Genomic DNA, 24,131 nt, shown 5'->3' with positions numbered 1-24,131 from the left:
ACTAATTATGCACATCATTTTTTGCTTGTGCACGTGCATGAGCAGAACATTTAGTCCTTTTCAATATTGTGTTGGATCCTGAATACAGAGGGCTTGCCTTCAATGAGATGGTTCAGAAGGGGTTCAAGAAAGGATAAAACGTGCGAAGTTGATTCTGATTGGCTGTGAGCATTAAAATAACGAGTCAAACTCTCTCTCTCCTCTTTTCTCTCTCTTAACCAGCCAATCACAACCGACTTCGAAAATGATTTTTTGTGCTAGGTCATGTGTTGTAGTTGCCCTCTTCAAGAGACTATTTCCTACCACATTTGATATTATTTAGAGCAAGGCCTAAAATTTTGAAGTTGGACAATATTTCGTGTACCCAAAAACTGATATATTTCAAAAATATCGGAGATATATATCATTTTGTTGACAGGTCAAAATTATTTTGTGTATGTCAATATATACTGATACATATCGGAAATATTAATAAGAAATGGGTCAAAATCAACAAAGTCAATATCGGATATGTTGGTCGATATGTATCGATATCTCAGGAAATCCAATATATATCAGTTCAAAATTATATCAATATATCCATCCGATAAATCATAATATATTCATATCGTGTACCCAAATTTCGATATATATTGTTGATATTTCTGATATTTTCGGCCCTGCTTTGGAGACCATTCCAAGTTCTTTAAAAAGTTAGTTGCTATTTCCAAGGAGAGTGTGTTGTACGACTTGTTAAATATTTACTACGTAATAAAGAGGCTTTGCCGAGCCAGCCGGATAAGCTGTCATGGTGTCCGCATTTTTTGTTTTGTTTCTTTTGTCTTTTTCAGTTTTAATATTGATTTTGTCTCTCTGGCCCACATGTGTAACACGTGCTAAATGCTAGTTTCATAGTAATGAGGCATCAAAATCGCCACCCATAATGGAACAAATTTTCTCACAGAGTAATTCAAATACTGAAAGTGCTAGCACGAATTATGTCAAGGATGCATGCCTCTACGGGAGGTAGTTACTAGACAACATCTTGATTGTTGTTGTAATGGCTTTTGTTTTTGCAATCATCTCCTGCACACCCATTTAATTAAAATTAGAATTTTCTCGCCATATTATTGAGATATTGTAGAGTAGAGGAAAGTGAGAACTGCATGCTAAAATTCTTCCACAAGTATGTACATACTGTACATAATATGCAAACATTGAATAAAACATCTGTAATGTGTTTAAACGTCATACTTAGAGCATTTCTAGGTGGTGGTAGCATACTCTTCATATTTGAAGAAAAAGTTTGGAGAATCAGATTGCAAATTTTGACAAACTCTAGGTGGCCGCAAATATCATTCGCAAATTTGGAATAGGGCTACCTTGCGCGACATTGATACTGTCGCGCGACATTACCACTGTCGCCCCCAAGTTGAAAAAAAAATTCACGCGACATTCCCAATGTCGCACCAAATTGAAAAAGTAAAAAAAAAATAACTCGCGCGACATTAGTAGTGGCGCGGGACAGTACTACTGGCGCGTGGTGCGGTCAAAGTCAAAAAAAAAATTGGGGCTACATTTGCAATGGCGCGCGACATTACCAATGTCGCTCCGCATCCGCATCCAAATTGCCAAATTTGCGAACAAGAATACGAACGAACATGTTATACGACCGAATTTACTACCACCTAGAGTTGAAATTCCGGAAAATTCCGAATTATTCCTTCAAATTTGAAGGATTTGACAGGTTATACTACCACCTAGAGATGCTCTTAGGAAGCAAAGTGAGAGTGTGGAAGCTTAAAATAAATGTTGCAAGTAAGGGAAAAAGATAGGAAAACCTTTCCATCATCGCTTTCCTTCACTTAAGAACTGTAGTATTTCCAGAGGTGCACACCTTACATTTCTGTCTTTGTACTCCAGGCATTGAGCTAAATAGCTAATAATAAACTTATCATTCCAATGTTATGCATCTGTACGTTGTTGGATTCTTTCCTTTGGCATATATTCTACAAGTCCTTCAATGCTTCTAAAATCATATTGTCTGAGCTCGCTAACGATTTAAAAACACGCAAACCCTAGACATGCATGCTTCTCGGTCTTATACATTTATAATTTTATGTTTTTGCCTAGGGTTTGTGTGCTTTTGTTTAGGGTTTGCGTGTTTTCTTATACATGTATCTTATACACACTATTGGTAACATCAATTTTGTAATTGATTTGATGGACATAAAACAGGTTGAATCAAATGTATATGATTCTCAATATTCAATTTAAATCCTGGAGAAAAACATAAAATGAAATCACTTAGATTGAAAATTGAAACTGGGAGGCAAATCCCAAAAGTTTATTATTTTCATTATTTTGGCTACTCTTTTAGCTATATTTGATGACAGTCGTGGTCACGTGTTCCGAGTCTTCTCACTCGGACTCTTAATTTGTGAAGTTTTATTAATTATTCCTTTAATTTGTGAAGTTTCAGATAAAATTGATTATATTAACATTATCAGCACCACATTGTTCTTCTATTTTCTTACACACAAATTATGAATTCTAGTCAATTTTGGGACATTACTCAACATTTATATATAACTTTGGGACAACATTACTCAACATTTATAAGATGTTGAGGATTTCTTGATTTTGTGATGTTACATCTTAGTTGAAAATTATGAGTTTTTTTTTTTAAATTATTTTATGATGATTTCTCATGAACTATTTTTAGTATTTTGGCTTTGTTTGATGACAATTGTAGTCATGTATTTTGAGCCTTCTCACTCGATTTGACTCTTAATTTGTGAAGTTTTATTAATTATCTCAATTAGTAGAGTACACCATAATTAACATGAGCTTTTAAATTGGACCAACTTTTTTTCTACCACTAAATATCTTTGATAAAATATTCAAACAAATTATTCAATGCCTTTAAAAAGGACTATTTCGTCATTTCAATTTTTACTACCGTTTATACCCTTAACTTAGCATAAGAAAAAGAGGGCATTTGTGTAAATTCAAGTCGAAAACCAAATACCCGCAATATATGAATTATATACCCCTATATTAATTATTCATAAATTAGACTTTAATTACCATACATACACTCTGCTTCTTTCCTCTTCCGTCTCCCCTCTTTCCGAAAAAAAAAAAAAAAAAAAAAGTTTTGCAACAAACTTTATTACCATTAATATCGACTTTATTGCAGGAAACCCATCATTCTCGCCTTCTTCTCCCTTTCTCTCTCTCAAATCTCCCCTCACAATGAAAACATTCTTCAAAACAAAAACAAAAAGAAAGTCTGGATAAGAAAAACATAATTTTCTTCTCTAGATCAGGTATGACTCTCAATTTCAAATCTAAAAATTAAAAGACCTGAGATTTTCAATACCGTTTCGTTGGACAGCAAGTGAACGTAACTTCTTTAGAGGATGTGTTTCTCGATATTCTTCGCAACAGCTCCAAATTGGAAGCATTATATGCAATAAGTCATCTTTCCTACTCACCAGTTACTTGATTAGTTTTAATTTGCAATTGCATGTCTGAAGTGGTGCACATGTCGTCTCTTAGTTGAATAACTCATTATCATATTGAATATAAGATCTGAAAACTGTATGCTACCCCAACCACCAAGATTGGAAAATATTTTGTGTGCGATATAAATTTTCTCCCTAATCAATTTTATATGCAATGATAGTTTTCGGGTTATGCCTAATGGTTACTAGAACTTTTGCACAGACGGTTTCATTTGGATTTACGAGGAATTTTAGAATCATCGTCGACAAGTACATTAAGCGCATCTTTGGGGGATTTAAAGCCCCCAAATGTTTTGGTTGTGAGTTTGCCAATTAGTTCTGTTGAGAACACAAGAAGATCAAAATGCAACCATAAAGATTGGTGACCTAGGTTTGATACCCTCTGTGTGCTGCACTCTTGAAGTGTTTAATTATAATGTTAGCCCGATAAGTGGCATTATCATAATTTATTAAGGTTTTATTTGCGTGAATTGAGGGAATGGTGCTACTTTGGTTTCTTACTGTAGCAAAAATACTGAAAATTTGTTGGTCTGCTAATCTCAGTCATGTTGGTGGTTCTTTTCCGTGGGCTATTCATAATGAAATCAAAATCAGCTAGAATAATTGTTTACCTCATTCACTAGGTGGTTAATCTCAATTGTGGAAATTGTTTTGTTCCCCTGGATAATGACCCTATATGTACTGCTTCAGAGGCGTAGCTGTCGTGCAGTATCCACCTGTATCAACACAAATTCTACGCCTCCTTTCCTAGAGTAGGGAAGATGATACATGCTTCTAATGTATCCCTGGTCCTTGGATGCATGTTTTGGTCATAGGATGTTGATTTGCAGATGATATTATGTAGAGAAATCAGCAGACTCCTTGGTAGTAATCATTTGGTTTTATGTGTCAGGGATAATTCTCTTAAGGGTCTAGCATCTACGGCTTATGCTCAGGTCTTTGCACCCCACCATGGATAGGCTATCAGGAAAGCTGTCGCTGCAGGGATGTATGCCCTTCCTACAAAGGCACAACTCTTGAAGAAGCTTAATGAAGATGGTAAGTGCATTCCTGTAGTTAGTCAATTACTACGTCACACACAAACAAATCATAAGTACCATGAGTCTGTGATATAAATGTTATAAGTGCATCTACCTGAAGATACATGTACTTTAGATTTCTTTCGAATTTCTTAGCCTATGAGATTGACCATATGCTTGAATGATGGGTTGTGCTACCTCAGGCTTCAGTTGTCGTACACGTTAACTTAGTGAGTTCTTACTTTGAATATAATCTGTAGCCATTTCATGATTTATGGTTCAAATCAGTAGAGTTAAAACACTCAATTGTGTTATTTGAAATACGTAACTAACGTTGAAGTCACTTTAGACTTGATATTTATTGCCTGTTTGTTACAGTTTCTAACATTCGTTTAGACTGGTCACTGGGAAGGTGGTTCAATTGATGTTGTTTGATGTTTTCATAAGCATCAGCAAAGGTACAGATGCAAAGTTATGTTGTTGCATCGGCTCCCGCCATTGCATACACTGACAAACTATTTCATTCAAAAGAACCGGGTGTTGACTGGTGAAACATGAATTGACTTGATGCCTCAGACTGAATGGGCTGGGTTGTTCACATCTTTGCTGATAAGCTGGATTTGTCTCTGAACCCTTACTGGTCCTGTTAATCAACAGGAATCATAAGCAGTTATTTCTAATGTTAACTTCTTGGTTGTAATACGATGCACTCTAATTTATACTCTGCATTTGATGTAGTGCTTTTTGGTATACGTACAAGTGTTTATGAATGCAAGTGGAAGTCAGCACCAGCTAAGGAAGTTGGATATTCGTCTTAGTGCCTTTAGAAATGCCACCGGTACTCATGGGGAGGGGTTTACGTACATGTACAGTAATCAACAAGGCTGTGACAGTGGTCACCTTTATTATGGTATTCAACTTAATCTTTCGTCGAGAAGGTTATTGAATCTAACATTTAAGTTATGGTGATCTTGATCATATGTATGACGGGAAGTTTAATATTGGTAGATGGATGTTGCTGCGTCGTTATAAATGGAGATGTGGTTGCTAAAGGATCACAATTTTTTGTGAAAGATGTGGAGGTTGTGGTCGCTCAAGTAGACCTAGACATTGTAAGCTTTTATTTCACTTTCTCAATCTTCTGTTGCGCTTATGTTATGAATCTAGGCACCTTTCTTCGTTAGTTTTTCATATCTACTTTTAGGTTAATTAAATAGAGTCAAAACAGAACTGTCTTTGAAGAGAAAAGCTAATCATTTTAATTTCATGTCATTTAGTTTTTCTTCGGTTTCGTTCTTATTTGTAATTGGTCGTTGTTATTGTTATCATAGCTGGGTGTAATTATTACAGGACAAAAAAATAAGTTATTATTCTCTAGGAATGAAATATATCTTTTATCGATGAAAAAAAAAATCAAATTGGTAGGTTTGAAATATTGTGTAACTGATTACTTTTTAGAAGTATATTTATCAGAATAGTTACAATAGTTTATGTTACCTGCTTAATTAATAACTTGGATGCCTACTATTAATAGCAGGGACTTATCTACTCATTAAATGCAATGTAAGCTGATTTATTGATCTGTTTGCCATATTCTTATAATTTTATATTCCCATGGTCATTGAGCATGCCCTGACATTGTTAGGATCTCATATGAAGCTAGAGTACTGTTGAAGGCAAGAGTGTAATTGCATATATACCACTAAATCTTACTTTTACTTGCAAGAGGTCTCAGGGAACTTAAAACTTAAACATATGCACCAACTTGCAAGAGTATTTCAGTTTAGGACTTTAGGTGACATTGATGCAAACATTCAAAAATGATTGTTGTGTTGAATGTAGTTTTGGGTTTCCAGGCAACTTTGTTCCTCACATACTTTGACAGTTGTGTAATACATTATCGTCTAACACTCTAACCTACTGATTTGTTACATATATCAAGGAGACTTGGCCTGGTGCTATAGGTAGCTCCGACACTATTGGCAGGAACAACTTTTTCTTACGACTTTTAGGTTCTTGAAATAGAATCTAAGTTTTGTAGCCTATGACTCTATGTTATAATGGTGCTAAATAACTTGAGCATACTTATCTGAGATTTCTCTCATGGTGCTTGATATAGATTCGTATAACTTTAGCTATGGAGTTCTACTGATCTTGATCTGATGGAATTTTTCGCTGCTAATAATCATTTTGAGGGTACTCTTCCAGTTGATATTGGTAATGCAGTTAGGCCTCACTACTAAAATAAGGGCTTTTTGTGTCACTTTTTAAGTGACACAAGAAGTCACTTGTGTCACTTTTGAAACTAATTCTGAAGTGACCCATAAGCCCCCGACACATAAAGTTCTACCAAAAGTGACACAAAAGCCTTACTAAATGTGTCACTTTTTGTTAATAAAAGTGACACTTAAAAATAACCTCTTGTGTCACTTTTAAGAAAGAGTGTCACAATGTTTGTCAAAAGTGACATTAGTTGTATCAGTTTTGGACCAGAGTAGGACATAATTTCGTCAAAAGTGGCACATTAAGTATACTAGTTGTGTCAATTTTGAACCAGAGTGAGACATAAGTAAGTCAAAAGTGACACATTAAGTATACTAGTTGTGCCACTTTTGGACCAGAGCGAGATATAAGTACGTCAAAAGTGACACATTAAATACACTAATAGTTGTGTCACTTTGGACCAGAGCGAGACATAAGTACGTCAAAATTGACACATTAAGTATACTAGTTGTGTCACTTTTGGACCAGAGCGAGACATAAGTACGTCAAAAGTGACACATTAAGTATACTAGTTGTGTCATTTTTGGACCAGAGCGAGACATAAGTACGTCAAAAGTGACACATTAAGTATACTAGTTATGTCACTTTTGGACCAGAGCGAGACATAAGTATGTCAAAAGTGACACATTAAGTATACTAGTTGTGTCACTTTTCGGCCAGAGCGAGACATAAGTACGTCAAAAGTGACACATTAAGTATACTAGTTGTGTCACTTTTGGACCAGAGCGAGACATAAATACGTCAAAAGTGACACATTAAGTATGTTAGTTGTGTTACTTTTGGACCAGAGCATGACATAAGTACGTCAAAAGCGACACATAAGAGTGGTCAGTTGTGTCACTTTTATTAGATATTATGTCACTTTTTCTAAAAGTGAGACAAATGAAAATAATTTGTTTTTTAAAATATTTTCTCATTTTTGTATTTGATCGTATTCATTTTTCAACCTGCATCCTATACATCATAACCAAAATCCCATTAACCTGCTTTGTGACAGAAACAACATCCGCATACATTTATCAAAACATCACAACCAAAATCACTTTAACTTGTTTTATAATATGGAAACAACATCCACTTGGGAAAAAAGAAACAACATTCACAACAATTAACTTCTATTGATTTCATGGATCAAACCTAGTATCTATTATCCAATTTGACTCCCAACAAAATAAGTCATTCCAATACCAAAATAATCACAATAAATTAAAGCAAAAAAAAAAAAAAAAAACCTACATGACGCCAATGCTATCCTAGCAATATCTTAGCTTGTTGCGCGCACTTCCAACACCAAAAAACCTACCTGTCATCTATTCATCTGTTAATCGATCCATGCACCTGCATCATATCATGAGGTCGTCATTCCATTATGACTAGTATATAAAATTAAAAAGCAAGTGAATCAAGAAGGGTATATTGCACAAGAAAGAAAAAAAAATTGATAAGAAAAGTAAATATACATAAAGAAAGGGAAAATATGGAAGCCCACTTACCCAAATTAACTACTCAGATAAATTGTTGGATAAAGTCGATGAATTCAAGACAAAATTCATCTATTTCAGTGGTGTAACTCTTCTTGCTAGAGAACTCCAATACCTGTTCGACGAAAAATATATTATAAATATTATGAAAATGAATAATGCAGACAATGCATTGCCTACTAGCCATATTTACACATGCACCAATTTATAAGCTAGCTAAGACTATATGAAAAATAATGCTACTAGATTTTCTATCGATGAAACAACATTCTGCTTACTAGCATTTCTAGTTCATTCGGAGTTTAAGAAAGAGCCAATATAGAGAACCTAAGTTGTGTAGCATATGTCAGCCAGCTTCATTGACCATCCGGCAAGAATGTTGTCATGACTTGTGTCTTTAGTGTCAGCTGAAAAATTAAATCAACGTTTACTAATAATTAGAATTTCCTTGGCTTTATTAGTGTTGGCAAGATTCTCTCATGAGCATTCACTTGCAGTATAAAAAAGTAAACCTTTAATCCTGCCATGTATGTCTATGCTCGTGAGAGGCAAACTTTAAATCTGCTACTATACAATCAAAGCGCATTACACTGTAGTCATTAGAGCAGATTTAATTGCGGTGGTGACCAATCATGGTGAGAGCTGATTTGAGAAGAGCAACTACTCCATACATGGGGGCATGACATTGATGTCCCCGACTGAAAAAATTCCAATTCATAGAGCGACGATCGATTGGTAACAAGGTTGGAGGCGTTTTTGGAGGCCATCTTTGCTAAAATGTTGATTCCGTGCACTTATATCCGGCTACACTAGAAAAGTAACATAAAACTTACAACTAACATTATGTCTTTCCTTTTTTCAGTTAAATAAATTTGGATGTTCAACAATACCTTGAGAATATCGAGTCCAAGTGAGCTTGGTCCTCTAGAAGAGAAGTATGCAACAAAGAGGGTCTTTGATGATTGCCCAATTGTTGTTTTACTTGGTTGCACCACCACCATTGGGTCTCTTGAAAATCACAAACGAAAAATTTGACAATATTACATTAAGAAAGCTAAAAGCAATTACAAATAGTGAGATTGGGAATGCATATACTGTTAGGGTGCAAATATAGTTAGAGTTCAAGGACATTGTCGGCAGTGAAGCCTTCCCATCTAATGCAACCACTATGCAAGGAACATTGGTTCAAGATGTGCAGGACAGATGAAAATAATGTAGATAACAACATGTAATTTCCAACTCTACAAAATTGTTTTCAGTATACTACAAAGATGAAGAAATAGACAAGTTCGATCATGCACAACTACAACCTGCAAAAAAATGTTTTGCATGGGGACTTGTAAAGAAGAAAAATTAGCTAGTAATCAAGGACTTCCGTGGGATGATATCAATAAGAATGGTTGGGATGATATCAACATCTGGGATTTGTTTTGTCATTGACTCAACAAAGATCAAACCAGATGCATGTTAGAATAGTTGTATGAACACAAAGAACTAAAGTAGAACGAAAGAAACGATAGGCGATGATGCTTGATGAAGAGACAAGGACACAAAGAATCGGCGAGAATAACCAAGGCGCGGATTAGGCTGTCCTTAAGGAAAGATTTTGCCCCTTCCAATGGTACAGAAAGGCAACTATGGCGTCTTCCTCATAGGATTCAATGGTTAACAGCAGCCTGACTTTGCACTAGAACAGACTACCCTCTAGAACAGCAATATAACTCTCTCTGGTGGCTGACAGTAAGAAGAGAATAAGAAAAGAAATGGTTTGAGTTTCTGTTTCTCTGAGTTGAGTTTCTGATCAAGTCTGTACTCTCTATGGACTCACAGTCCTATTTATAGAGGTTAGGAGGAAGAGAGACCAACTCCTAATAGAACACTGAAACTTGCTGCTCAATAAAAAGGCAAAACAAGTTTAGGCTATTGGTCAAACCACTACCCACAACAGTAAGCCCAAGCCCAGGCCCGAACCCTACCCGATGTGGTGGATAACCAATGTGGGACTATCTACTATGCACTAAAGTGGAGAGAACACCATCTGTTCATCTCTTCCACTTTGCACACACACACACACACACTAATATTTAGAAATACACAAGAGATTCCAACAATCCCCCACTATTTCAAAATACTAATAGTCCCCCACTATTTTGGAATAGGATATTACAAGAGAAATGGGTTAACGAAATGCCAGAGAGAATCGAAAAAACAATGCATAAGATACTGGTGCTTTACGGGCTTGAACCAATCATAGGGTAACATGTCTTATAATACGTGAAAGTGGTGGATTAAAAAATCTTTGAACCAACATTCCCTTGTAGTAAAATAGAGGACATGCACCCACATTGCTCTTTCATTACATGCCTGTTCTGTGGTGTTGCGCTTTTTGGCCCTTGCGCTGCCTGTGTTCCATGAATGCTCTAGAGTACTTGCTTGAATACTCATAAGAACCGACCCAGTTCTACATTCACGTAGGTGGATATCCATCAAGTGTACATTGCAGTTAAAATACATTATCTCATTATAAAAAAATGGACTATGGATTCCAATAAGAGTAAAATAACTCATCCTTTCTCATTGCAATTCAAGTTATACTAAGTATACAAAAAATGCTATCTAGTCATAAGGTGGGACGTCTCAAAGAAAGACAATAGCATACCAGAGCAACGAGGTGACTTGTTTTTCCCTTTGAACCTAATTCATGGGATCTCCAATCACATAGGGGGGGGTTGCCCGTCGGTGTAAGCCCTCTATCTAAGGCAAAAGTCTCATCCCCTCGACGATAACCACTTGCCTCCAAAGAAGTGGTGCGGTTAGACATGTGGCCAAACTAAGTCCAACCTAACATAATCTCTAGCAAATGCTTGATTAAGTTATATCTCAACTTACATGTATTCTTTTCCCATTGCACATAAGATAACATGTCTTAGCTATTGCAATGAGACAGTTGCAAAGCATATACACATCAGGAGCCTGTTTAGAGCCAATGGGAAGATTTGCCAAGAGGTTGCTAACCCACTCAGCATCATCACATGCCTTTTCTAAATGATTAGCTTGGATGATATCCAAGATACTCAATTTCCACCAAAGGTAAACACATAAACATTACTGGATCCAGTTTATAACATATTACCCTTCAAACAATGATGGAAATCTACTAAATATCAGTCCATAATCAATGGCTCTACTATAGTACTTGGATAATCTAACAATATACATCAAAGTTCCTTATAAGGACACAATGGGTTATCAGCTCAGTATGCCATTAATGTAGGCAATGTCATGTCTCACATACATTATCCATCAAGTACAATTGGCTACCAATGATATTGACATATTTAGTATGAGAAAACACAAGGAGATTATTTTTCATAAGATGGATATTTCCCACAAAAGATGTTAACACATGCTTACTATCATAATACCCATACTTTTCAATGAAAAATATTTCTACTAAGTGCTATAACAATATAATGAGACCAACATGAGTTTTAATTCCTATATTCACCAGTCATTCAATTTTATAGTGCCCGTAATTCCCCTATACCATCCGGCCGGTTTGGTTTAAGGTACGCTGTGGCCTTCAACCATATTCAAACGTCAACATCTTGACAACTGAATATAGCAGTTACAGAAATGAGTTTAACAACATAATAAACTATCATTTTCAATGATGGTTTATGATGTGTTTCAAATAGGAATTTCTCTGTCTCATGCACATTCTCAATGCTAGCACTCATGATATTAAATCATCTAAATAAAGAGAGATTAACACATATGTCTTGCTTTACTCTAAAGAAAGTACACATTTTTTTTTATCAACAACGGTACTTTGACATCCATATGACACTAATATATTGTTGAATTGCTCATGCCATTTATAGGCGCTTGAATCAACTCATACAAAGATTTAACTAAATTGTATACCTTCAGCTCATCACCTGGTACTACTTGGTATTGTAGTTCCGCACAACTACTCAACTAGAGTCTTTAGAATTCTGTAGAAGAAATTCTAGTTATATGAGCAAGGTTTCAAAATAGTATAAATCTTGTCTCTGATTGAAACCCCTTGGCTATTATTATTAGCATTGTATTTTGCAATACAACTATCACGTTTTAGTTTTCTCTTGAAGATCCAATTCAACCTATAGATCCCCCAATAAATCAAGAGTCCAGTTTAGAGGAGTTGTATCCTTCAAAAAGGACACTTCTCATAGACAGACAACTTCCTTATAGGTTAATGAATCTTCCTCAAGAAACATATAAACATCATCACCGTGAATGGTGGAAATACTCATTGATAGTCTTCCAAATTTCTTGTGCAGAAATAATGGGATTATCTTATGTAGTTCATTATGAACATTCAACCACTCTATGCCAATTTTTCAAAAAGCACAACCTCAAATAAAATTAGCATATAAGACATTCAATAATAGTGTGGTATCTACAAAATTGTTATCACGCATGACAACTAAAACAAACATCACTATTATGAGTTTCACCAATGAACATCTACTAGATAGTTCTAGGTCTAAAAAAAAAAAAAATCTTTTAGATTCATTCACAATAGCCTTGGCAAGACACCCCCCACATTTTCAAACATTTTTAGATAGGCCAAAGACCTTTCCATACTTTGTAGTTCAGTGTCTTTCCAATTATCTTGTGAGATGAACTATGGTAAAATAGTGTCATGCATATGGGTCACCACCCCCCACAGTTCAATGGTTACTCAACCTAATCAAACTTACATGCAAAACACATTATACAGCTACAAACACTAAAAGAAACAACAACAATAATATGCACTCTTATGACAAGAATATACTTTACTCAAGTCTATGATTATGGATCATATTAAACATAGCTATATTATGTTCATGCTATCTATATGAAAGGAAATCCATAAGTGGTTCAAATGAATTTTAAAGAATAGAAGAATTAGATGAAAAAGGTTTTACCCAAGATAATATCATTATCATTCTTTTTTTCATCATTCAACATTCCAACTTGTATAGAGAGACAATCCACGCACTTGTACATCACATTGGCTATTTATTCATAGTCATAGGAGGATAATGCCTAATAAGACAATCCACAAGCGTTACACCTCCTTGTCTAAAATAGTCACTGGAGGATATTGTCTAAGAAGACAATCCATAACCTTACATCTCCTTGACTAAATTAGGTTTAGAAGGGTATGATTGTTTCTCATATTGTTTCCTCTCATAGACAACGATGCTCATTACTTAATAATATATGACACGGTTAAACTTCATGTCAATGTTAAATAATGCATTCATGCCAAACATGGTAAATATCATATCATAGGTTCAGGAAAAGTAAGCTTTAACTGTACCCCTCACAACAAAAAGTATACGATATTTAAGCAAATCTAGCCACTAAATATGCAAAACAACTGAGGACTCCACTTCCTCTTTTTACATGAGCTCAAGTAAGATAGAATACCCTATCAACAAGACCTCAAGTACTACCACAACATCTAATGGCTCAACCCATTAATGTCTTCAACTAGAAAAATTTACTAATAAACTATTATCAAGTTTAAAGTAAATCCACGATGATTAATATCCAAAACTAGCATGCTACACAACTTTAACATATGCTATATTGGATATAAGCTACAAGTTACTTCATCTAACATGTATTTTCACAACAGTACAATTATAACCATCGTCTAACAACACGTTCACTCAATAAAGGTAAGCAATTATGCATTGAATACATTATAATTACTATCCAAGATTTGAGTGTGGTTGATATTAACTATCTTAAGGTCTCTCTTAGACCATCTACATACATCTACATATGTACAAAGAAAATTAATATCAAACTACTTCTAGTCAAACCAATTAATTCCTCAGTGATAAACACGTATAATTTGTTGACTAGGTTATTAAAGAAGTTTAAGCTTAGGGATTTCCCTCCTAAGAAAACTAGCATGCAACTCAAGGCAAGAATATCACCATATAACTAAACCAAAAGAATTGCAAAGAGTGAAAGAATACAATACATAACCGATTGAAAAACCGGATTACCATATTTTCCTCCTTCTAGAAAAACAGTTCAAAAGAACTGTGATTCTAAACCAGCTCAGGACGAATTGGGTATCAAGCCTTATACCACTGGAAAGCTCTTTGAATCAGCTATCCAACACAAGAAGCGGATTGCAAAACTGAGCTTTGAGCTAAAAGTTATAGCAGTTTCTGTAACGAGTGATGAAGCTGTCAAAAAGACGAACTTTGACGTTTTTCTTGATAGAAATCTCATATTTGACTCCCACAAACGTAGGAGAAAGGTCTACAACCATATAGGGTTTGATAAACCACAAAAGATCAATAAATATTCAATCTTTAATTGGTTTCCCTACCAAAAACGAAATTATTAGAAAATTTCTAAAGTCATAACCCAATAACACAAACAATAACTCAAAATAAAAGACTTATCTTTTGATTGTCGTATTAAAGCACTCTCCTTTGTTCTACTACAAAAATTCTTTCCTTAAGATTGTTAGAATATTTGTATGAACACAACAACTAAAAAGTAGAAACGAAGGAACGATGAGCCGAAGAATGATGAAGAGACAAGGACGCAAGAATCGAGAATAACCAAAGCGCGGATTAAGGTCACGTCCTTAAGGAAAGATTTTGCCCCTTCCAATAGTGCAGAAAGGCAACTATGGCGTCTTCCTCACAGGATTCAATGGTTAACAGCAGCCTGACTTTGCACTAGAACAGACTACCCTCTAGAACAACAATATAACTCTCTCTAGCGGCTGACAGTAAGAAGAGAATAAGAAAAGAACTGGTTTGAGTTTTTGTTTCTTTGAGTTGAGTTTCTGATCAAGTCTGTACTCTCTATGGACTCACAGTCCTATTTATAGAGGTTAGGAGGAAGAGAGACCAACTCCTAATAGAACACTGAAACTTGCTGCTCAATAAAAAGGCAAAACAAGTTTAGGCTATTGGTCAAACCACTACCCACAACAGTAAGGCCAAGCCCAGGCCCGAACCCTACCCGATGTGGTGGATAACCAATGTGGGACTATCTACTATGCACTAAAGTGGAGAGAACACCATTTGTTCATCTCCTCCACTTTGTACACACACACACACTAGTATTTAGAAATACACAAGAGATTCCAACAATGCATTGGCAGTAAATGCTACTAGTGTGCTTCGCTTCTCAATACTGATCCAACAGTAGAGAAACATAGAATCAGTCTCCCAGAAGCATATCTTTTATTCCATGTATCGATACTGCAAATCCCTCCACTAAAATATCTCCTCATCTTGCTGTCATCCTTTTCACATTGAAACCCTCTCCCTGGTATTTTGAAGACAGAAAAAAATGTGTCATGTTGAAAAGTGCTTCAAATTGAAATCTTAGACATTTTAATTGGGCCACATAGTTTGTAATCACAGTTTCTACTATTTTTCACCAGCAGAGGCTCGAAGGATAACTAATGACTATATAGCCATAATTGGGTCTAGAGAAAGCAGACACGAAATCGTTACCACCGCACCAACGTTATAGAGGCTCAAGGCGATCCGAAATTTTTTCGGGGGTGGGTCAGATGAATTGTAGTCTTGCGAATGACGCATATCACAATATATCAACCATAGGAAATTCTACATAAAGCATAGACGTATTGATATTTGTTGATGTTTTACAAGTGAAGTATGTTTTTTTTTTTTTTTTTTTTTTTTTTTCGTACAAACGAAAGCTTTTTAATTCAATTATTATTTAAGATTAAGAGTGAATTTATTGTGTTTGCAATAACAAGTGTTTTAATTAGGAAACTTTAGTAGTTCGATAATTGAACAAAAAGTCAGAGAGAGTGAGCTAAAACTTGTCAAACACTACTCAAACATATCTTAAACAGCTTATGGGTTATATTTTTCTTTATTTAGTGTTACTGTTTAGTACAAGTGTACAACACTACAACTAGTACTTTTTGTTTATGCACCATGCATGAAGGGTTCCCAACCATTGACCGCCAGGCCCCTGTGCAATCAGAGTGGGTGCTGAGAAAGCTATTTTTATAGTTTATACTGAAAGTTAGACTAATTCTTTCAGGGTCAAAATCAACGAAAACATGTACAAATCGGCTTATCATCGAGAGTAGTAGAAAAGTCTTACCATGATTGTCATGTTGCTGTCAACCACCAGTAGAGTTGGAAATGTCCGATCAATTGATGAAGCAGCAATGCACAGGCTCCACGGAGCAACATTTGTACTAAAGTGGGTTTGATACCATCATTTCCACCATAAAATACCACACTAATGCTGCCTATCATCACACTCTGGCTTTAGCATCTACCGAGCACATCTAACCGCAAATAGAAAACAGTGCTTGGATTTCAATTGGATACCCTTATTCTCTGTTCTAGGTACAAATCAAGTTGAATTTACAAATTAGAATTCAGTGTGAGAAGTATTCAAATCCATAAATTCACTACGAAACAAGGCCGGAACCAAGCCATAAATTTGAGACTTTTGAAAACTGCAAATATAATAGTAAACTGTAACTATCAATCATATTAATATTACATCCATCTCCACATAGAAGTGTTGGAAAAGAAGGCTATCTGAGAGGCAGAGGTTGACTATAAACTTCATCTCTCTCTGGACTTCCCTTTGCTATTCATTCTAAAGCCAACCCAGCTACAATCGTAAAACACGGCATAGCAACAGCGGCTAGCTACTCCTTCAGTTAGGAGCAGAGCTCAACATTAAGGTAGAACTTGCTCAATGAAATTAAATAAAAACGAAAAAAAATATTACCTTTATTTTCTTGCTCGCGAGAGAGAGAGACAGCTGGAAAGGGAACTGGGACGGAGAACGAGGGATGAACGAGAGACTGCTGGGTGGGAGAGAGCGCGTGGTGTTAGAACGCCGGTGAGAATTAGTTAGGAGAAAGAGCGGTGAGGTCTCTTCAGCATTTTTGCGAGACATAGGTTTTTCTTTTCTATTTTTTTTCTTATGTTTTTTTATCTTTTTTAACCTGAAGTGTTCTTTTGCTGTTAGGTTTAGTTAAGTTTTAATTCTTTTGGGAGGGATCCTAAAAATATAGCTACGTGCCCAAATCACGAATTTGAGTTTCATTTACTAGTGTCGCTTATGTATTTCAATAATTTGTTAATTTTGTTTTCGATTTTTTTACACCCAGAAGTGACACAACAAGGCAAACCACTAGTGTCACGTTCACATAATGGGACACAAAAAATAAAATTACTCGTGTCACTTTTCCTAGAAACAACACATCAGCCCTCGTTCTATAAAAAAGTGACACATCAAAACTCTCTGTGACACATCAGCCCTAGTAAGTGACACGAGCCAAAAAAAAAAGTGACACAAAAAGCCCTTCTTTTAGTAATGCCTGCAGAGGCTTATTCTTAGTAGCAATCAGTTATATGGGACCTTGCCCAAGGAGATTGAATTGGAAGCTCACTTGACTTTCGGTTCTGTCATTGAGTTCGAATTCTTTCGAAGGGGTGGTTGGTGATACAAGCTGAGCTTGTTGATTGCATTACATTGACAGAACCGCTGTGTTTGGTTCTTTCACACAATGAGCTCTGGAACAATTCCGTCCAATTCATTTTCGTTATGCGGAATGGAGGGTTCTAAGTGCAAACCCTACTTTTCAATCTAGGTATTATTTGTTTTATCAATTTTGTTCTCACCTATACTACTTTTCCTTGCTTAACTTTCTTTTGTGTGCAAGTATCATTATATATTGCATGAGATTTTATTTTTTCTTTTCTAAATGCATGATTTATGAAGTCGGTACATGGACTGAATTTCAAGGTTCATCTGTGTACGTAGGTGTATATTAGATATTGCGTGTTAATGTGGTTCAATGGTTTCATATGTTGATGTTGTACAATAACTGATTGGTTTTCAATATTGTTAGTGTTAAAAAAAAACACATTTTATCAAGAGTGGTCTCCATGCCGAAAAACACGTTTTAGCTCACATAAAGGGTTCACATTTAAGATTAGCTTATCAATTTGCAAATCCCATGAAGGGTTCACAGTTTCAGACGAGTTGTGGACTTAATATTCTTATATAGGTCATCTGCTATCGTGGGTTAACTTGGTTTAGAGAGGAGGAGTTCATTTGTTACCCAATTAGGAAAAGGTGTGTGATTCACTTTAGCTTCAACTTGATATCTTTGTGATCATCATACTTTCTGTGGCTCTCTTGATACCATTTTTCGGTATATAATTCTTCCTTCTAGAGCAGTAAATTTATTCTATCAAAATAATTGTTTTCTAAGTCACTTTTTTTTTTTTGGATTATTGTATTTCTTAAATCCTTAATTTTTGGATATAATTTTGGTTTGGGGCCCTTACACATGAATTGATTAATGGTTGTACATTGTTAAAAGGTTTCTTCCTTCTCTTTTTTCTTCCTCCCATTGACAATTTGTTTGAACTGAATTTTTCAAAATAGGTTTTTGGCTGCTATAGTGTGTTTACAGTTACTATTCCCTCCAAATGCGAGACCTCATAATGGAGGATGACTTGGAGTGATCTTATGGTGGTCTATTGGTAACGTTACTTGAAGAAGTTGCTATCACCTTTCAAGGTATAGGTATGGATTCCTTGCTTTTCATGTGAAGTTTGCAATCTCTTTGTCACTTGTGATGATCAACCTATTTGCAAAGAGTATGCATTATTACAATGATATCCTTCTTCTAGCATACGTAACCGCCTTATAGACCATCCTTTTTCGCTTTGCCATATTAAGGTTTTTAATATTAGGCGTTGGGGTTGGCTGTCGATCAACTCTATACATGTCAAACCAGTTGAGAGTAATCACCATATATATGAGGGTACGTATCCTTGGCTCAAGCAGCACAAATTTTATAGGTTTGACAATACTTTTGAATCGATAATTCTTTTCTACCTACAATTATTTGTCAATGTTAATGGTATTGGGGTTTTTATTAATATTTGGTGTTAGGTTTGTTGCCGATCAACAAAGGAACGAAAGGTGGAGTGATTTGAAATATCAAATTGTTACTGGAAATAAAAGACCATGTGGTTACTAGAATTGCCCATATTTAACTTGAAACTTTAGATTTAGTACTAAATTTTACTGATGCATCAATGTTGCTTGAAGTTTTGTGGCTGGTGTGCTGTGTGTGGAATCTTTTCAGTGCAATTATGCAGTACATATATGGATTGGACGTTCATGATAGAAAGAGAAAACTATAAGTATGCGAACATATAGTTTACCTTCTAACTCTTCCGTGTCTGTATTTTGAGCTTAATACCATGTGGAACTCGATAGTGTTGGTCGTATATTAGTAGTAGACTATAATAAAAAATAATAATAAAATGAAGCTGGGAGGGACTAGATCAATGGTTGGGGCCTGTTTCACTGAAAACAAAAGTTTGTCCTGGAATCTTTGTCACCACTGTGCAAAGTGCATCATTTGCCGAATGGACAACATATTGTGTTCGAGTTATCTACACTCTTTTTTATTTCTTTGAAAAATAGAATTGAGTCAATTGACATTTACCTTGCAGTTCTAAAGTTTTTCATGCTTAGATGTTAGGCTAAGGTATTGGCATTGGTTGTTTTTAGTTTTTGCTATCCAACCCTTCTAACGTGAGTTGGTATGCAATGCTTACAGTGTTAACATAGGCAGCTATGATAGTGTTATTTAAATTATCTGTAACATCACTAGTTAAATAGTTAATTTGTCGGATGCTTGAAGTTGTGCTCAACTTTTATAAGTCTTCTATTCAAGTGACCTTGAATCACCAATGAACTTTATTTTAGTTTGAGTTGGATATGATATGGCATCACTCTTAGTAATGCAGCATATAGGTTGAATGTTCGGCCTCTGCTAAGGTTGCCTTGCAGCTCTGTTTTTGGGTCTGCCATAGGCTTCACTGATATGCTGGTTAAGCATATCCCTTCTGCCAAGGAAGCTGTGTCTAAAAAGCTTGAGCGTATATACTCAAGACCTCAGCAAGACTTTTCAGTTTTTAAGGGAGTGAAAAATTGTAATCCTTTTGGTCATCCCATGGTTAAGGTAACCAAACTTTATCCCAAGTCTGCCTGTAGCATATTTGACGCTTTAGGTAGAGTTTGTATAGGTGAGATTCAAACTATACAGAATGTGTGTGTACATAGTGATCGGAAGACAAATAAGACATGATTGTAAAAGAAGTAACAATGTTGTGGGTTTATCAAGCCCGTTACCGCGTTCCTGTACCTAAAGCTCAGCTCCTTCTACTTTATGGGTACTGATTGAAGGCATTGAGGCTCCAATAGTGAAAACTGCTACACCATAAAATGTGAAGTATGACAAATAGGCTTACATAATCAGGCCTTTGCTTTTCGATGCTCTTCCGTTTGTCAAGACAACAACAAAGCCTTTGAACCCGACCAAGTGACCAAAAAATGGTTGAGTATTTTAGGTGTTAGTTGGGGAGTTATATTGGGTTGTATAACGAAGGACCTTAGGGAACTCTATTCTAAACTGAGGCTCAACTTTATATCATTGTGTATTTGTGTTTTATAGATCGACATGATTTTTTAACTTGAAGTTGACAACTATACAGTGTTTTTCTAGGTGCCTGATCCAGTGATGTATTTTGGAGAGTGATATCTGAGTAATGTTTGAATGTTAATAGAGTCTTAAAGGTATTTCTCTTCTACCATCTTCGACAAATTGGCAATTTAGATTACCTATTCTCATGTTTATGAATATTTTGTCACCATGTTTCTGGACTCACAACCATGCATCTATGGCCGTTTGTACTGACCATATATTAATGTCAGTTATGATAAAAGCTCTAAAAGTTGACACCCCATAAACAACTTTCTACAACAAAGATGAAAGCATAAGATTGTTTCCCTTGTTGTGCACCTTTTTCAAATTGTTTAGTGGTAGAGGGAAAAATGGGGATTCTATTTAGTGGTTTTTAATCAATTAGTCATTGTTTTTGTGATCTCTTATTGGAATTGATCTTTTGTGTTCTGGTTGTTTTTGGTATATGTTGATCAGCTTACCGGTTAAATAAGATAATTATGATATTGGGGTAAATTGAGTCTTAGCCTCAAATATAAGCAGCATATAAGACAAGATGTGAAAAAGTCTTCTTGATAGGGTAGGGATGACTATCTACAAAATCAACGCTGCGTATGTTGTCTTGCCTGCTGTGTAGATTCTCAAGATTGATTATTTAGTTTACATTTCCTATAGTATATAATTTTGCAAATAAAATAGTGAATATGCAATATAAGTTTAAGTTTACTTTCGTAGCATTACTTCTCAAGATTTAAAAGAGTTGCTTTTCTGTTTCAGATTATGTGGACTCCTTGACGTACTCATGAATGGGAAGGTTCTACTATTGTCATTGATCATGTAACACCAAAGGCAATTCACGAGAACCATTTTTCTTTAGCGCTTAAGACTGATTAGATTTTTTTTTTCTTTGATATGGACTATGCTTTCCATATTTATTAGTAATGCAAGCACATAAAATTGAGCTGGAAATTATCCGACCAGGGATTGACATGAGCATAGACCATTGAGACAAAGTATTGTTTTCATGAGAATAACAATTCCATCCCTGTAGTTTTCTTGCTTAATGCGTTTGATATATGAGCCCTATCAATCTTAATTTCAGGATGAGGACACAAGGCCACCTAGCATAGTGAGTCATGGGAGATATGAAGCATACAATTCCTATATGACATTGGCAACTAGATATGTTGCATTAGGTGCTCCTACATTATATGACCACCCAGCAACAGCTTATGGTAGTAAGCCTGATTGCTACTCTGTTTATGTGAATGCTTGGAGTAACTTCAAATGTATCGAATAGCAAATTCAATTAATTTGTTGACTTTGTTAATGGTGTAGGAGTACTGTTTGAACCAGTTAGAGGATTGGGCGAAAAAATATCTTTGTTGGCAGGCTCCCGCAGGAGGCTAACGTTGATGATATTCGTTAGTATTTTGGCAGATTTGGTCGTATTGCAGATGTTTATGTTCCAAAGGTTTGTGCATATATTTAACATTTCTAATATTGAATTGGCACTCAACTCCCGTTGCCTATTAGTCACCTTGGGAGGTTGGGCCCAAGGTATTGGGTTCAATTCACACCTTCACCGTTATGGGAAAGGGCTTAAGTTCTAATGATGAAAAAATATGATAAATAATCCCACTTATCTAATTACCCATTTATTGCATGACCCAAAGAGAACTGGTCATCGGGGTTTTGGTTTTGTAATTTTTACTAAGAATGTTGTGCAAGGCGTGTTTCTCGAAGGTCTCATTGAGATTTGTGGACGATATCCCTTGCTCTCTATTATTTTGCAGATTATGTCAAGGAAAGTTAGGAATCTATAGAATAAGAACTGTGTGTACTTTTACCATAATGTATCATATACCATCAACAAAAAAAATATAACAAGCCATCTATGCTAGCTCTTCAAGGGAGGGTCCATTTCAAGTTCTACCAACGACACTATTAAACGGACACAACTTTCTCTCTAAATTTTGTAGTATCAAATTTTATCTTCATTACTTATTTTAGATTTTAAGCTATATATTGTTCTTACGTTGTGTGTGTGTGTGTGTGTGTTTTTTTTTTTGTTAACAACATTTTCAAATCTGATTTTGAATTGAACAAAAGGCGGAGCTGGTTAACATCATTTTGTAAAGGATTTGTTGATAATTTTGTGAAGTGAATAAATCAATGCGCTTTCTTTTGCAGTGACATTTATAGGATTTGAGTTTCTTGCTAAATATTTTGTGAATTGTCTCCTTCAATTTAAGCCAGTTGTAAGCTAACTTTCTTCATAGAAATTTGACAACATTTAAATAGTGTACACTCTATCTCTATCCGTGTCTAATAAATTTTGTTTTGTGCTTTGTTATCACTTTGTATTGCGTATGTTCATATATACTCTGCGGTAACTTTTATTTGTAATTCACGTGCTTTGGCACGTGCACTTTTGCTAGTTTATTTAATTTGTGAAATTCCAGCTAAAGTCAATTATATTAACATTATTGGCACCACATTGTTTTTTCTATTTTCTTAATTTTTTTTATAAAGAATATTTTATTAATCTAAATAATAAAAGAACATAGAAAATAGGGATCGATCTATTTTCTTATACTTTATGAATTCTAGTAGATTTTGGGACATTATTAGTCAACAATAATAAGATCGATGCTAGAATATAGGAGAACTATCCCCTTACTTTTTGGGAGGTGTTTTGAATAATGATCTTAAACATGTATGTATTGAACGTATTGTATGTCTGTAAAGTTTATAAGAGAAATATCTTATAAAAAAAAAATGCCACATATGTAGTTGTATTTAAATGTTTTTTTTTTCATATTTATATTTATTTATTTTAATAAGTATAGTGGTCAACATGTTTAATTGAGTGTCCATATAAGCTAATGTTAACTATTTGATACAAAAGTTAGCATAAGCCCTATATTGTGAAACTTGGAGACCACGATGCCCAAAGTGCTATAAAAAAAAATGTGTTGCCTATTATGTGAATTTGGCCATAATTCATTCCCCAAAAATTCATTTAATTTTTTTTCCTTGTTTAGAAGTATAGCTTCACCATCGACGATGATTGCTTTGCAAGTTATTTTTATTTTTTGTATTTCTTTCAATACGGGGTCGCCTGTCTTTTATCTAATGTTTTGTTTTTGTTGTAAGAAATATGTGAAGTTTTAGAAGCTAGAACCAATTTAAAGAAACTGGAATCTACTGTATATGGTGACAGTTCAAGCTAGGTTTCTTATGACCACTCTATGGTCAAAATTGA

The 24,131-nt window shown here is 35.1% G+C and overlaps 1 long non-coding RNA gene and 1 pseudogene across 6 annotated transcripts; both read left to right on the top strand.

Moving 5' to 3' along the window:
- The first annotated feature begins 4,175 nt into the window (after positions 1 to 4,175).
- On the top strand, positions 4,176 to 5,371 carry LOC147521761 (accelerated cell death 11 pseudogene; annotated as a pseudogene).
- A 12,325-nt stretch (positions 5,372 to 17,696) lies between these two features.
- Positions 17,697 to 22,775, top strand: LOC147521760 (uncharacterized). Of its 6 annotated transcripts, none has more exons than XR_015209802.1 (7): positions 17,697 to 17,965; positions 18,797 to 18,909; positions 20,148 to 20,362; positions 20,906 to 20,976; positions 21,641 to 21,712; positions 21,966 to 22,101; positions 22,202 to 22,775. It is a non-coding gene; the product is annotated as an uncharacterized LOC147521760 (long non-coding RNA). The 6 variants fall into 6 exon arrangements; XR_015209793.1 differs by having other exon boundaries at positions 18,786 to 18,903; XR_015209790.1 differs by having other exon boundaries at positions 18,769 to 18,903.
- The last annotated feature ends 1,356 nt before the right edge of the window (positions 22,776 to 24,131 follow it).

Source organism: Coptis chinensis, chromosome 1 (genome assembly GCF_015680905.1).
Source record: "Coptis chinensis isolate HL-2020 chromosome 1, ASM1568090v1, whole genome shotgun sequence".
Lineage (NCBI taxonomy): Eukaryota > Viridiplantae > Streptophyta > Magnoliopsida > Ranunculales > Ranunculaceae > Coptis > Coptis chinensis.
This window is presented reverse-complemented; position numbering and strand designations above follow the sequence as displayed.